Genomic DNA, 12,481 nt, shown 5'->3' on the forward strand with positions numbered 1-12,481 from the left:
CCCGGAGACCCCACTCATACAATGTAGCAAGGATATGATGTCACCAGGTCATGTTGTATGCTTTACGTAAGTCAAAAAAGACGGCAACCAGGTGTTGGCATCTGGAAAAGGCTGTTCGGATGGCAGACTCGAGGGACACAAGATTATCAGTGGTAGAACGACCCTGCAGAAGTAGCCCTGACATGGAGCCAGTAGGCCACGTGACTCCAGGACCCAACCCAACCACCGACACACCATACATTCCAGCAGCTTACAAAGAACATTGGTGAGGCTGATGGGCCAATAGCTATCCACATCAAGTGGATTTTTACCGCCATTGCAATGGAAAGATGCCATCACACCAGATCTGGTTGAAGATGACGAGGATATGTCACTTGTAGTCAGATGAGAGATGTTTAATCATCTGGCTGTGGATCCAATCAGGCCGAGAAGCTGTGTCAGGGCAACGTGCAACGGCACTGAGGAGCTCCCACTCTGTAAATGGGGCGTTATGGGATTCACTGTGGCATGTAGTGAATGAGAGGACTTTCCCTACCAACCGTCGTTTAAGAGAGCGAAAGGCTTGAGGTAATTCTCTGATGCAGAGGCTCGAGCAAAGTGCTCGGCAACCGTGTTTGCGTCGGTAGATAACATGCCATTTATGGTAACACCGGGAACACCTGTTGGGGTTTGGTACCCGAAAAGACGTTTGATCTTTACCCAGATTTGGGAAGGTGACATATGATACCCAATGGTTGAGACGTATCTCTCCCAACACTCCTGCTTCAGTCATTAGACAAGTTGGCGAATGTGGGCACAGAACCGTTCAAAGGCTATGAGGTGCTCCAGGGAAGGGTGCCGCTTATGCTGCTATAGAGCTCACCGACGCTCCATAATTGTTTCAGCGACTTCCGGTGACCACCAGGGACTGCCTTACACCAGGGCCACACTAAAGAGCGAGGGATCACGTTTTCTGACACAGAAACAATTGTTGTAGTCACCTGCTCAACCATGACATCGATGTTACCGTGTGGAGATCCAACGGTGGCAGCAGAGGTGAAAGTTTCCCAGTCCACCTTATTTAAAGCCCATGTGAGCAGGCATCTGTGGGCCTGACGCTGGGGCAGTGACAGGAAGATGGGGAAATGGTCACTACCACACAGGTCGTCATGTGCTCTCCAGTGAATAGATGGGAGAAGTCCTGGACTGCAAACTGATAAATCAATGGCTGAGTAGCTACCACGAGCCACACTGAAATGTGTGGCAGCTCCAGTATTTAAGAGGCAGAGGTCGAACTGAGACAGTAAAGTTTCGACATCTTTGGCTCGGCCAGTAAGCACAGTGCCACCCCACAAGGGGTTATGGGCGCTAAAATCTCCCAAAAGTAGGAAAGGTTTATGGAGTTGATCAATCAGTGCAGCTAATACATACAGGGGTACTACACCATCTGGAGGAAGATATACATTCAGGGGTACTACACCATCTGGAGGAAGATATGCATTGCAGACAGTTATTTCCTGTGTCATCCTCATTCTGACAGCCAAAGCTTCAAGAGGGGTTTGAAGGGGCACAGTGTCACTATAGACTGAGTTAGGGCATAAACGCAAACTCTGCCCGACACTCGATTATATTTGCTATAATTCCTGTAATATCCCTTATAGCCGCAGAGGGCAGGGGTCTGTATTGCCGGGAACCAGGTTTCCTGAAGGGCAATGCAGATAGCAGGTGCCGTAGCACAGCCAGGTGGTGGAAGAAACCCCTGCAATTCCATTGGAGGATGACATCTTCGTGAGACTGGCAAGGCATGGAACATTCAATGAGGCAATTTACACCCCATAGCCACCTGCTGCCACCGACTTTTTTGCCTGAGCAGTCTATACCATTGTGTCTGAGGGTCTTGTGAGATCTAGGTCCTCAGCGGACACCAGAATCTCCACCCCCATCCTCAGACGCAGATGTTGTAGGTAGCGTTGGTGTGGGTGCCACCTTGGTCTTAGGCGTCTTCTTTTTGGATTTCTCTTGCTGCTCTTTGGGCTTCCCTGGCTGGGAGGACTTCACTGGCTCAGTCTCCGGGACTGAGGATGAGTGTTAAGCCCTGTGACCAGATGCTTTTCAGTTCTTCAGCCATTGGTGGACGTCATCTTTCCCACAAACAGAAACCTGGGAAGGGAGTGACCCAAGGGCCAAGGGACCCCTTCCTAGCAAGAGAAGCCAAGAAGACTTATGCTTCTCCAGCTTGAACATACAAGGTACCGAGGCGAATAAGATCTGCTGCCATCCTTAGCCTGTCGTTCCTCCCATGGTGTGGCCAGGGAGGGGAACGATTTGGGGTCGTACTTCTGTGCGGTGAATTGAGCTTGTGAAAGCTTCGAGACTGCTGGTGTTTCACCTCCTGAAAGAGAAGATGGACTACACTTCATCGTGTAACATTTGCCCTGATGCCACCCACTCTGACCACAGGCCCTCCCCACAGGTGCCACCCAGCCACAGCAAAGGCCACCTGGCAGGATGGCCATTGTCGGGAGTCCCGATGCCCCACCAGGGGTATGAGCATCTACCCTTTGGCATACATGGTGAGTTAACGGCACAGTCATCAGCAGAGCGATCCCTGTGTTGTCAGGGGGCTACAATCAACAGGGTACATGGCGGCACCGCTACAACGGACTGGCTACCGTGCTGGATATCAGGTGCAAAGAAGTCCACCGTCATCGTCAATGCAGAAAGCGACACTGCATATTGCATGGTGGAAAATGCACCCAGGAAGGTGTCCTCGCCCAAGAGATGGAGAATGAGCGGGACTGAAATGCGACGATGAGAAAGTGGGCTGAAGATCTCAATGCACGATGGACATGCTGCACCATGTAAGGTGCCCTTCCCCAATTGGCTCGCTCTTCGGAAAAATTTTGAAGAATGGAGGTCAAACCCAACAGGGGACCATCACTTAAAGGTCGAAATGTGTGAAACTCCTTTTGTTGCCTCTTATGACAGGTAGGAATACCTCAGGCCTATTCTTACCTCCAGACCTGCTGAGGGTGGAGTTTGGTCTGTCATCCGGCAATCGTGGTTTAGATTTTCTGTCATTTTCCTAAATCATTTCAGGTAAATGCTGTAATAGTTCGATTAACAAGGCCATGACCAACCACTGACCACCTTGCCTATCGCTGTAGAAACATATTTATGTATTCTATGTGCATATGTTTTTGCTTTAACTATTTTCATTGTATTATGATAATAAATCTTTTATGACTGAATGAATGAATAAGTATTTGTGTGTGTGTGTTTTCATTTTTATGTTTTTTACTGACAGAGAGAAATTATCAGTCAGCTTTTCCAAAAGTGTGAGTACTGTGCCATAACCACAAGATTGCTTAATGTTTTGTTGTGCTGAGAGATTTTTTTTTATTTCATTAACAAATTTATTGCCTTCAATTAAGAAAACCCAAAGATCTGTAGCACCATTACTTGTGTGTAATTTGGAGTAAAGGAGACCATTCACTGAATAGTAGAAGCACTGAGCTGTCTACAGACATACATAATAGACAAAGAGAACTTGCTAGCTTTCGGAAGACATCCTATATTGAGCTACAGAGAACTTGCTAGCTTTCGGAAGACATCCTTTATTGAGCCCATGTCCACCCTCACACACACACACACACACACACACACACACACACATTGTGGCTGCTCCACACAAAATGCCGGAAATGCATGTTGGCAGGTGGATTAGGGTGGGGTGTGGGTTGCATCTAGTATGGGAGAGGCAAGAAGCAGGAAGACCAAGTTGCAGGAATGGTAGCTAGTGACTCAGGGAGGTGTCAGGTTCGCTGGCTAGGAATGTGGAAGGGAGGGGTGGTAGATGTATGGGCAGAGTGCAGTACACAATGAAGGTGATGTGGAGACACATAGAACAGAGGAAGGAAACGAGACTGGAGCCAGGAGGATTACAGGAGCAAAGGATGTGTTGCAAGGATACCTCCCAGTCATGTATTTCAGAAAAACTGGTGGTGGAGGAAAAGATCCAGATGGCCTGGGTTGTGAAGCAGCCACTGAAATGATCTGCCCAGCTGCATGTTGTGCAGCTGGGTGGTCAACTTTGTTCTCTTCACAGTTTGTGGTGGCCATTTATTTTGGTGGATAGCTTGTTGGTTATCATATCGGTGTAAAATGCAGTGCAGGGATTACAGCAGAGTTAGTATGTGATATGGCTGATTTCACAGGTGATGTTTGATGGGGTATGATAAAACTGTGGCAGGACTGGAATAGGAAGGGTTGGGTGGGTACATTGGGGAGGTCTTGCACCTGGGTCTTTCATAGGGATACGAACCCTGTGTCAAGTGGTTGGGAGTACAAGTGGCACAGGTATGGACTATGATGATATGTACATTGCACGGGTGAGGGAATAACACTTGGAATGGAGGGAGGGATGGGGGGGAAGGGGTGGGAAACATAGGTACGGTGTCGCTCATTTCCAGGCATGATTACATGTGTATGCATACTTAAAATGAGTGGGTGAATTGACTGGGATCACTGGTATATGGGGTATAAGACACACCTCTCTAGCTGGTGTATCTATGAGAATAGTAGCTTCAATGACAGTATTTTGCATAGTTTTAATCTGCAAATGGATAGGATTATATAAAGTTTTGGAAAATTGAGATTCCATAGCAGTATTCTAATCATAAACCGATAAGCTACAAATACAAGTTTCCAGTTTTCCTCCCACCTCTATCTGCCTATATCCTCCTCCCCACTCTCTACATCCCCTCCTCATCCTCTCTTTGTCCATTTCATCCACTCCTTCTCCCTGACTATATCTTCCACCCCCTCCCTCTGACCATATCCTTCTCCCCATCTCTGCCTCCCCCTCTTCCTTTTCGACCTGCCCACCAACTCTCTACATCTTCTGCTTGCCTCACGTATATATAGTGCCCAGGGGTACCAGCCACTACACACATAATGGCTATAATACACACCTACGAAACACATTGCTCACATGGTCCAGAGCAACCACGGGGAATTTTCAAATATGCTCCCAGACTGCCAGGTGGCACACAGAGCAAGCCAACAGGAAAAGGCCATTGGCCACATCACAAGACAATCGGGCGTCAGTTACTTGGGGGCAGCAGGTCTCTTCCTGAGCAACAGCTATTTAAGGAAACCCAGGAACCACTGCAGACAGTTCCCATCAACAAGAGTTGGGTGACTCGTGCGCCAACTGCTTGTAGTCCCTCAATTAAGTTCTCATCAATGTGTCATTGGTGACAATAGCAAAACGCCAAGAAGTAGGCTTCTTCATTGGAAAAGAGCTTTCTTCGAGTGTTAGTCATTTCAGATTTTTGTTCCAGCTCCAGGAAGTTAGGTGGAGCCAAATCTACATAATTTTATTTTGTTTGTAACTGCAGAAGAGGCATAGTTAATTTGTAATTTTAAATTGTGGCATACAGATTTTTGGTTTTCGGAAGGACAATAAAGAAGCTATTGTACTCCTACTGTGACTCTTTCAGTTAGGAAAGATAGACAGACTTTGCACCCTCCATCCCTCTTTCTGTCCATTTCTCCTCTCCCCAGTCTATCCTCTCCTGAATCCATCTCAACCACTCCCCAGCCATGCTCATTGGTATGTGTACCCCTGCAATACAGTTCAATAAATCAGGTGGATAATACTCCCAAAACATGCCGGTCACACAGGGCAGGCTACAATCATTTATTTATCCCCGACATACAGACCACTGTGCAAAGTGGGTCAATAAAGCAGTCTGATACTACTACAACATAACATGTCTGTCTGTCAGATTATCCTACACACTGGGATCCGGAAAAAGCACTTCTTGCTCTTGTCATGAAAGTTGTTCTGTTAAGTAGGCTGATATGGAAAGCCAGTACTGTTCCCACACAACAAGCCTGCCATGCAAGGCAGCCTACAAGCCAAGGACCAAAAAAAAAAACATGTTTTTGCTCGTATCTCCACTCCTATTGAAGCTACGAGGTTATAAACCCAACACTACTGGAAATTTGCAGGACCTGCTGTTTATTTGAAACTTATCCAGAGCCTTGGGAGGAGATACCAGAAAATAAGAAAAACTATCAAAAGCTTTGACATGTTTGGTAACATTGTTAAACAATGCCTTGTCTTTATATACCAATGTAGATAATCACCCTTGTCCCCTGATATTTTAAAAGACATTCCCCACTCCGTGAATTGCCTGGTTTTCATATATCACTGTGTAAGAGAGTTTAGTACTAGTTGGGGCACCCTCTTGAGCTGACGTGTGTGCTATTGTGTCAAATTTTACCTGGTGCTTGTTCCTTTCCTAAATTTACTTTAGTGTAGTGGGATAATTTTTTTCACGAGTATATGCTACATAGTTATTATTAGAAGACATTTATCGGGTTTTGTTGAAGTTTTTGTAGCATTTTTCTTGTTATTCCATCTTTGATTTTCCATGAATTTCTAAAATTTTAGTATTTTAATTCTGTTCAATTGTCTGATTCATTCTGAAGGTAGAGTGAAGTCTGAAAAAGTTATGATCATTTTGCTGAATCAGTTTCAAGAAATAACATTCAGAGGAGAATCTAGTAAAATGAAGGCCAAGTTGGGTTTGAAGTTTATTAATGTTTACCAATAAGTTTCAAACAACATAAGTGACCAGACAATTAAGATCTAATGTTTTTCAAATTATTGTATATATTATACATTCACGTTTACAACTGTTTAATTTCTAAAATTAGAATGTAAGATGTATTTCATTTTATGTCTACTAATTTTGATATTTTGTTTTTATGGGATGAATTTTGAAGCTGCAGGTAATTTCAGTGATTTTACCATCTATGAACATTTCTAAACACAAATAATATGGTTTCCTTTCTTGAATGCAATTCAGTTGATTAGAGGAGAATTTTTATAAAGTGTGGGAAAATAACATGTTTTCGAGAGGGGGCGGGGGGGGGGGGGGGGTGAAATTCACCACACTGAATGTAACTAGAAATTCTCTTCGTTTGGTAGAATTCTATGGTAATTATATGCACTTAAATTTTGTAGTTCCAAGATACAGGAAGTTGTTTACATTGATAATTGTGAAAAAATATCAAGAAAGCACGTGCCTATGGACTAAACAAAACTGCAAATATTCTCGTAAAATTTTAGAATTTGAACCGTGAATGGAGCATGAAACAAGCACGTGTAAAGTACGTTGTTCCAAAAAGTATGCTTTTCAGCAGGGTTTCTTGGATTGAACAGAATATAATATGGTGGCTCAACAGTCTTTTCCTCTCTTTAGGAAAATACACTGATCAGCCAGAACATCATGACCACTGACCTCCTATTGTATAAATGTATTCAGGTATAGCAATATCACCTGGTGAGGAATTACTGCTTATCAGAAACACACAAAGAGCATGTAGTATCAGTGCATGTGCTGTCCATATGTAGACTGGGGAAGGCGCACAATCTATCTGAGTTTGACCGAGAGCAGATTATGACAGCCCGGGGACTTGGCACAAGCATTTCGGAAACTGCATGGCTTGTTGAGTGTTCGAAAAATGCTGTGGTGACTGTCTTCAAAACATGGTGAAACCACATCCACACACTGTATGGTTGGGCTGCCACGCCTCGTGACAGATTTAGGATGTCGTAGGTTGAGCAGGGTGGTAAAACATGTGGTGAACTGAGGAGGAACTAACATCAGAATTTAATGCTAGGCAGGGTGCAAGTGTGTCTGAACACAGTAACTGAACATTGCTAACTAGTGGCTCCGCAGCTGACAACCCATGCATGTGCCAATGTTAACACCAAATCAGCAACTACGACTGAAATGGGAATGTGACCACTGGCCCTGGACATTGGCACAGTGGCAAAGCATTGCACAGTCTGATGAATCCCGATACCTTCTTCATCATGCCAACAGGACGGCATGAATCTGTCGTCCTCCAGAGGAACAGCTTTTTGACGCCTGTACTGCAGGGCAGAGCAAGTTGGTGGCAGCCTCTTCATGCACTAGAGAACATTCATGTGAGCATCCATGGGTCAGTGGAGCTGGAGCAAGGCACCATAATGGCCAAAGAGTATTGTGTGGGTGCAGATCATGTACAACCCTTCATGACAATCATGTGTCCCGACAGCAGTGGTGTTTTTCAACAAGATAATGCGTCATGTCACAATGCCAGGCATGATACGGAGTGGTTTGAGGAACACAGTGGTGAGTTCCAATTGATGTGGTGGCCCACCAACTCACCAAATCTTAATCCAATTGAACACATCAGGGATGTGACAAAGTGGCTTCACAGCTCACTGCCCCCCCCCCCCCCCCCCCCTGGAATTTACGGGAATTAGATGTGGTGCTAACTCCCTCCAGTGTACTACCATGCCATGATGCGTAGCTGCTGTTATCCATGCAAAAGGAGGACATACTAGCTATTTGGTGAGTGGTTGTAAATGTTCTGGCTGATCAGTGTATTACACTGTGCATCTTGGGGTTTTCCCTTAAATACTCTCCATGCCACGTTGTTCGTCAAAGGATATCTGGATGGAGTAGAAAGTGAAGAAAAAAAACTGAACAATATGCCTGGAATTGAATGCAAGACCAAATGTTAATGAAGATGTATATACGGGTTATTATAGCAGTCTTTATCACACAATACAAGGGCTACCCGCTGAAAATTGATCCAATTATGATGAAAGTAACTTGTGATAACACTGTTAAACACACAAAAATCTTTGTACCATTTCTGACATGTGTGTCTAAGGTTGGAACTGCTCTACTGCCATATGTAGTATATAAAGCAACTCATTTGTATGACAACTGAAGAGAGGGAGGAGCGACAGGAGCTCCATTTTGCACAGAACTGTGTTGCAGTGGAGGAACACCTTACAATGTTTTGATACCGTGACATTTACTGACCAGTTCAAATCGGTTTTTCTAACACAAATCAATTATCTGTATGGGGCAAAAAATTCCTGACAGGTGACAACTTACCACACTTTACTGACAAAGCATTTCAGCTGTATAATAAAAATGTTTTTTTATCCCTTCCAGCCAATGCTACTCATCTACATCAATCAGTAGATGTTCACTTTTTTAGGCCATAGAAAAAAAAGGGGACAAAAATTTTTTAACAGCAGGAAGAAAGGTCACTCCAAGTCATCTGCTGTAGAACAGTGTCTATTTCCAAACTGTTACAACATATGCTTAATGTACCACCACAAATGCAACAGATCATCAATGGCTTTGAAGCCACAGTAATCTTTCCATCAGACATATATAATCTCCGGAAGATAATTCCCAGAAGAGAAGGAACACTACCTTATAGACATCTTGACATGCCCAGGTTGATTAAAGAAACAGTTGTGGAATTTCTAAGCCAAAGGACACAGTTGTCTTGAGCACCTAGCTCGGCGGCCCATATGCAATAGAGATATCTTAGACATTGCAGCTACAAATAAGCTTGATCTTATCAACGATATCAGTACAGAAATGGGGATTAACGATCACAATGCCATTATAGCAACTATGGTTACAAAAGTGGCGAAGTTCAAGCAGAATATAAATCATGGTCTGGAAAGTTATATGCGTAGTTAGTGCATAAAGGATGGAATAAAACCACCATAGTTTAATAACAAAATATAGAATATGCTGAGGAAGCAAAACCTATTGAATTCTCAGTTCAAAAGAGAACACCCAAATGATGACAGGCAAAAGTTGGTAGAGATTCATGCACCTTTCAATAGATCTATGCACGAAACACACAACTACCAACCCCCTTAATACCTTAGCAAACCATCTGGCAGAGAACCCAAGAAAATTCTGGTCATTTATAAAATCACTAATCGGCTCTAAGGCTTCTGTTCCGTCTCTTGTTGTCTGGTGAGGAAGTTGAAGTTAGCAAAACAAGAGCCGAAGTTTTCAATTTTGTGTTCAAGAAATCATACACAGGAATATCATACAAACATACAGTCATTTAACCATTGGACAGACTCCCGTATGCACAACACAATAATAAGCATGCCTGGTGTAGAGAAACAACTGAAAGATTTGAAAGCAAATAATCTCAGTTTGAATGTGATAAATTTTCTTGATACTAAAAAGCTTATGTCCGTGAATCAGCACGGTTTTAGAAAGCATCGCTTATGCTAAACTCATCTTGCCCTTTTCTCCCACGATGTACTGTGAACTATGGATTAACGGCAACAGGCAGGTTTTGTATTTCTAGATTTCCATGAAGTATTTGACACGATGCCCCATTGCAGGCTGTTACCGAAGGTACAAGCACATGGAATAGGTTCCAACATCCTGAGTGGCTCAAAGACTTCTTAAGTATTAGAACCCAGTACACTGTCCTTGACAGAAAGTGTTCATCAAGGACAAGGGTATCATCATGAATGCCCCAGAGAAGTGTGACAGGACAGCTGTTGTTCTCTACACATACATAAATGATTTGGCAGATGGGCTGGGCGGCAACCTGTGGTTGTCTGCTGATGATGCTGTGGTGTACGATGAGGTGTTAGGAGGATACAATATGACTTAGACAAAAATTATGATTGGTGTGATGAGTGGCAGCAAGCTCCAAATGTGGGAAAATGTAAGTTAATGCAGATAAGTAGGAAAAAATGTGAACGAGTATAAATATCTGGGCATAACGTTGCAAAGCTATGTGAAATGGAACAACCATGTGAGGACTGTGGTAGGGAAGGTGAACGGCTGACTTGAGTTTATTGGGGGAATTTTGGGAAAGTGTGTCTCACCTGTAAAAGGTCCGCATATAGGATGCTGGTGCAACCTATTCTTGATTGAAGCAGGGCATCAAAGCAATTCAGAGGTGGGCTGCTTGATTTATTACCAGTAGCTTCAACAAAACATAAGCATTACAGAGATGCTTCGGGAGCTCAAATGTAAATCCCTGGATAGATGGCGATGTTCTTTACGAGGAACACTATTGAGAAAATTCAAAGCACCAGTATTTGAAGCGACTCCTGGTCGATTCTACCACCTTGTGCATAAGGATCATGAAGATAAGATATGAGAAATTAGGGCTCATACAGAGCCATGTACTGTCCTATTCTTCCCTCGCTCTATTTGTGAATGGAAAAGAAAAGGAAATGACTAGTGGTGATACTGGGTACCCTCCACCATGCATCATACGGTGGCTTGCAGAGTATCTATGTAGGTGTAGTTCTGATAAAGCCTTCACCCATTAACGCAGAGGAAGTCAAAAATACACTGTGTTTCAATCCTTGTCAGACAGTTTCAACATGAACACTCTCCTCAAATACAAATTATGGTGCCAGTTCCATAAAATCAAAGTCACCTGTAATGCTATTTATTTCCCTGGCAAACAATGACATTCTACTGACACAAAGAGAACTGTCAAACTCATACAAGACGAAATTGCACCTGCACAACCTGTAAAGTGGTGGAAGAAAGTGATTGTGCTATGATTTTGACGTTAAATTCATACGCTGTATAGATAAAATTCCAGATGCATTTTACTTTCTTTGGTCGATATTTCACTCATTGAGATTAGTCAATTAATAAATGTAGTAAGGGATTTCTGTACTCCTGAAATACTAACTTCTCAACAAAAATCTAACTTCATTCAAATTTTGTGTTCAAGAGTACAGTGTTTACTGAAATGCAGAAATAAAATTGATTTTATAGTGCTCATACAGAGTATTCTAGTGTAAAACTGTGGTACAAATAAGTTATTTCTGTTTTATTTTTCTATGTGTTTGAAGCTAATTTCATTCTCATCATTTAAAGAGTGGGATTTCTACAAAAGCTGTGTTTCAAACATTTTCTTTAACATAGATTGTAATCAATTTTATTTGGGTCTTAGTGTGACAACAAAACACTGTATATAGCTGCCTTGTTACATGTTAACCTTCATGCCATGGCTTTTTCTTTTTTTAAATACTAACGTCCTGTGCATTAAAATGTGTATGTGGTCACCTTTGTCCCTGATGAGAGGAACATAACTGAACAATTTTTTTAACGTGTTTTTTATAATACTGAAATTCAGTGTGTTTCAATTCCTCAGAAACACGTGATCATGTTTTCAGGCGGAATAAAAAGATATTAAGATGTACAGTAGCATAAAGGTTAGAACTGGGCATCTTCATCTCATTTTTGGTAGCGATGTGTTGACCTCAAAAACACATTAATTCATCGTTAACAAAACACCTATGAAAACAACGTCTGCGTAACCTAATTAAATAAATGGTGCCCAATCACTAGCAAAACATTTATAGCACCTAAACAAAGTAAGTAGGGTCTAACTGTTTTACAATGTGTCAACACTGACATACTGTGCTTTTCCAAGAAGTTTACAAATGGTTCAAATAGCAGAATGAAATTGTTACTGTTGACCTCCAATGGGCAATGTTAACATTACGAAGTATTTGGTAGCAACTCTTCTTCCAGAACGTTGTAAAGGCGATTGTGTTGCACAGGACAAGCTGTAGAGTATCTCTTATTTCGATAAAATAAAATCTGCATCGGTGAGAGTAGCC

At 42.8% G+C, this 12,481-nt stretch overlaps 1 protein-coding gene across 4 annotated transcripts in view; it reads right to left on the minus strand.

The window, feature by feature from the left end:
• Positions 1–12,481, minus strand: part of LOC126236479 (NADH dehydrogenase (ubiquinone) complex I, assembly factor 6) — an 81,551-nt gene that overhangs the window by 68,173 nt on the left and 897 nt on the right. The window lies entirely within an intron of this gene.

Source organism: Schistocerca nitens, chromosome 2 (genome assembly GCF_023898315.1).
Source record: "Schistocerca nitens isolate TAMUIC-IGC-003100 chromosome 2, iqSchNite1.1, whole genome shotgun sequence".
NCBI lineage: Eukaryota > Metazoa > Arthropoda > Insecta > Orthoptera > Acrididae > Schistocerca > Schistocerca nitens.